Source organism: Ixodes scapularis, unplaced genomic scaffold (genome assembly GCF_016920785.2).
Source record: "Ixodes scapularis isolate PalLabHiFi unplaced genomic scaffold, ASM1692078v2 PGA_scaffold4__175_contigs__length_147842914, whole genome shotgun sequence".
Classification (NCBI taxonomy): Eukaryota; Metazoa; Arthropoda; class Arachnida; order Ixodida; family Ixodidae; genus Ixodes; species Ixodes scapularis.
In genome coordinates, this window is record NW_024609879.1 from 12861128 (window position 1) to 12865684 (window position 4557).

The following is a 4557-nucleotide window of genomic DNA, read 5'->3' on the forward strand; positions in this document are numbered from 1 at the left end:
CGGGAACTGTTCCTTCAACGCTTGCCTCAAGGGATCCGCACGACCCTTGCACCAGCTACGGACCTACCACTAGATCGCCTCGCCGACATGGCGGACCGCGTTGCCGAATATGCTGCGCCAACCATGTCAAGCGTTACGGACAACGACCATCAGTGCTGCTCCATCCGAGCCCTTGAGGCCCGCGTCGACGCTCTAACAACCACCATCGCAGAACTCAGCACAACGCGTAGACACCCACATCGTCCGCCACGTCGTAGTCCGTCTCGGTGCCGCAGTTCTTCTCGACGACGCGTTTCTTCGCAACAACGCACTAGCGATTCCTGCTGGTACCACCAGAAATTCGGCAACCGAGCTTTGAGGTGCCAACAGCCATGCAATTGGCAGGCAAACGCCCCGGCCAGTCACTAGAGGCGGCAAGTGACGTTGGCCCAACAGCAAGCCGTCTCTTTTTCATCACCGAGAAAATCTCAGGAATACGCTTGCTGGTTGACACCGGAGCGGAAATGTCCATCCTTCCGCCAACGCCAGCTCAAAAACGACACCCATTAAACGGCCGCCATCTAGTTGCAGATTCAACAAGCATTTTGAAGTATACTCTAGAAAATATTTTTTGCAACCTATGGTTTGTCTGCAGTGCAAGCAATGCCCTTTTTCTTCTGCTAGTTTTCTTTTTGTTTGGTTTTGGTGTACCTATACCACTGTAGGCAATACCATTCTTTACTGTTCTTTGACAGTAGTGTATTTATTGCACTGTAAATGATACCATACTTTGAACTTTGTTTATTTATTGCACTGTTAAGTGGCATTAAACCACTTTCTAGGATAGTCTGTTTATGGTAAAAAATGAATCCATGCGCTCTAAGCATCCCAAGAATCAAAACATTACATTCATACGCGGTCGATTTTTCTATTAAAGTCTACATGAAAAGATTGTTTACCTCGGAACTACCGCCAACACCAGATGGCATCGTTGCACAAGGACAGGGCTCTGTCATTCTCGTCGGATGGCACCATCTGTTGTAAATTTTTTTTATCCCGATTTTAATAGAGAAATGGGCCACGCGTAAATGAAATGTATGGCTTTTGAGGATGTTTAGAGCCCATGGATTGAGTTATGACCATAAATAGGCTATTTCAGAAAATGGTTTTTTGCCCTTTTAACAAAACCCCATATCCTTTACTGTTCGTGGGTATATATTGCTGTTCTTGGGTATCTATGTTAATAAATGCTTGTCACTTTTTCCCACTGGTCTCCTGTCTAGGGCTTGGGCTGGGCGAGGATCATTGCAAGAAGCTTCATTTTTTCTTCATGCATTTTCTTCCGTACCCGGCGCATCTCTTCTTCCAGCTCCTTCGCTTGGCGCCTCTCTTCCTGTGCAGCTTCCCGGTGCACCCTGCGTGCTTCCCTTTCCTCCTCTAGTTTTGTGATCTGAGCGAAAAATTCTTTCATGTGCTGTAGCCGTGTTGAGTTTAGCCGGCCTGGGCGAGTGCTTCCGCTGGGTCCTGTCTCGGGAGTTTCCTAGGTAGAGCTCGAAGGTGTACTTGTGGTTGTGTCGACCGCTGCTCCTGCTGCTGCTGCTGATCCTGTCTGGCTGCCAGCTGCTGCTGCTGCCCCTGTCTGGCTGCCAGAAGGAACCTTGTAGGTGGCCCCATTAATGTCTCTGATTACCTCGGGCTCGACGCTGCCATCCATCATCTTCGTATGGGACGTCGACTGGTCCAACTCCAGATCGACCGTTGTGGCATACTGCTTGCCGTTTGCGTTTTTGAATGGTTTTTAGACGGGTGTTGCACTGATCCGGTGTTTTATTTGAACCAATTGTAGTCAGGAGATCCCCCGATATGCGAGAAAATACGGCTTTCTGATTTTTGAATTTTTTGGGGGGTCCAATTTGTGGAAAGTAGCGCTCATAGTAGTCCATGAGCAGCTTTGTCTCGCCACTGGTCCACTCGGAATCTAAAAATGATAAAATTCGAGTAATTAACTGGCTATTCAATGTTTAGTTTGTACACACAGCAGCAACATGAGCTCACCCAGTTCACGCTAATTGAAAGGGGTCTAATTTTTTCATAAAGGCCCGTTCACACTCTTGCGACCGAGTAAGACCGAGAGAGACCAGACCGGTTTTTAAGCCTCTTGCGACCTCTTAGGACCAGCTCCGCTGCAGTGCATCCGGTCCTATGAAGTTGCAAAAGGCTCAAAAACCGGTCTGGTCGCTCTCAGTCTTACTCGGTCGCAAGAGTGTGAACGGTGCTTAAGGTGCCTTCAGCTTGCTAAGCTATTAATAGGGTTATTTGTTTTCAAATTGTAATTTTCATTGATTTTGTTTATGTATTTTTTTAGGTTTTATCATTTTTTACTTAAATGTTTTTATGTCTGGTGAAAAATGTGGGCTTATATTGAATACAATAGGATGACTCACTGACAGTTCATCAGGAGCTGGGTTCTGGGTCAATACAAAATGAAGCTGTAGACAAAAACTTTCTTCCAATTAAACTTTATTTATTTGTTTCATATTTAAAGGCTTTTTTTATTTTACTTTTCTGTGGTCTTCTTTGATTTCTAGAAAACCGACTTGCAGGTTTACTTTCTGTCTTTATTACTATTTACTAAAACATGAAACCCTAGCTATAAAACTGACTGCCATAATGGAAATAAACTATGTTTTATATTGCAACAATAGACATGTAGCAGCCCATTTCATCTTGTTTGCGGCCTCCCTGCACGGCTTCTCTGCCGGCCCAGCTGACATGCTGCTGGGCCAACACGGTTTGCCGCACCCTGTATTTGTCAGGGAATATGCGGTCACTTCTTATCTTTTTTTTGTGTGTTCGTATCTGTGTTCTCTCACAAGCTCCATCATCTCTCAATTTGTCAGAATTTCAAAGAATGGGACCTAAACTTTGCAGTTCATCCAACAGTTAATAGCAGTGTCTTTTTTTTTCTTTCAAAAACTTGCAGGTATGCTAACGAAGAATGAAGGGTTGTGGCAGCTTGGGAGATAATACATCTCTCATGCAAAGTAAAGAGATAAAATAAAGGAATGCCTTGGAGGGTTCGGCAGCCTTGACAATATTCATGCATTTTCTTTCAACAGGAGTGAACAGAGTTTTGAAATTCAAACAAAATGTTATTCATGCATTTTTTTTTTCAACAGGAGTGAACAGTTTTGAAATTCAAACAAAATGATGAGCTGGTTTTCTACTCCCTTTGCGTTGTGACAAGCATGATAGGCAAAACATATATCCTTAGATAAAGTGACAAGCCTTACAAGAAAAGTGTTTTTTTTTAGATTATGGTTATTAGTTCTCTTCCAACATGATCAGCATTAACATGCTGAACGGTTCACTCGTATACGTTGTTGAAGAAAAAATTGTGGAAATGCAGACTTGCAGGGACCCGTCTTGTTTTTTTTAGGCTGCTGGACTGCCTGGCCTTTTTCCTTTGATGTTCCTTCCAGAGGGGAATGCTGCTGACCTGTAAAATTATCCAGACCATTGTTAAATTCACCATTGTTTTATTATGGTCTAATGAAAAGATCCCCCACCAATATTTCGAAAAAAAGAACGGTGCACACTGTACACGCTATATTGCCAGTGTTTGTGTCAAGCAACGTACCGCCCTCGCTTCGAACATCCGGGAAAAGTGTAGGAGACGAATAGCCTAATTAATTCGATCAAAGGGGGTCGCAGTGTGCACAGAGTCGGTGAACACAGGGAGACAAGTGGAGAATATAATGCCTTAGCCCGAATGACGCCGGAATATATGAATTTGGTATCAATAATTCGTAGCACAAGCCGATTACAATGTTTTAAAACGCGCGAAGCCGTGACGCTGATTAGTTTTGATTATCAAATAAGACCGTGCGCGCGCGCACAATCACACACACAAAAAAAAAAAGATTCTGCAGCTCTGCGCGCGCTAATTAAATTTCTTAATGGTCGTTCTTGGGTTGGTAGAAAAATTACAGCCTAATTTAAGCTGGCATGGTAACCGAAAATTGAGGGGGGAACAACGGGACGGACAACAGAAAGTTATAATAAAGTTTCGGTCATGAGCACGCGTTTCTACTAAAGGCGTTAAAACGCATGCGGAAATAGGGAATAACTCACCAAGAGCAAATCCAGTTGCTTCGCGTCCAAGCAAGGGCAGCAACAGTTGCCGGACAGCCGGATCCGACAGTTGTTGCGCCATGGGATCTCCAGCGCTTGCCATGATCGCATCAGTTCCTTCCGCCATTTTTCAAACTATAGGGAGGACGTGGGGACTGCGAGACTGCGACTGCTGCGACGGCCGGTAGGGGGTTGGCAGGCGTGGGGAGGGAGGCTCCCGGGAAGATAGGCTTTCCGTTTCCGGCCTACGCTCGGGGCGCTCCAAAAATGCAGGGGCATCTGCCGCTGGTAGATTCGGAGCGTGTGGCGTGGAGCGGATTCTCGGCTCCCTTACGGATTTTGGAAACCGATCCGAATCTGCCAGTGGAATTCACCATAAGATAACATTCCAGATGAATAACGAAGAACGAACCGCGCTCAGAATGTCATTGATGGCGACACCCT

General features: G+C 45.2%; 1 pseudogene; it reads right to left on the reverse strand.

Moving 5' to 3' along the window:
- Nucleotides 1-1258: 1258 nt before the first annotated feature.
- Nucleotides 1259-4240, reverse strand: LOC120839983 (annotated as a pseudogene).
- Between the last annotated feature and the right edge of the window lie 317 nt (nucleotides 4241-4557).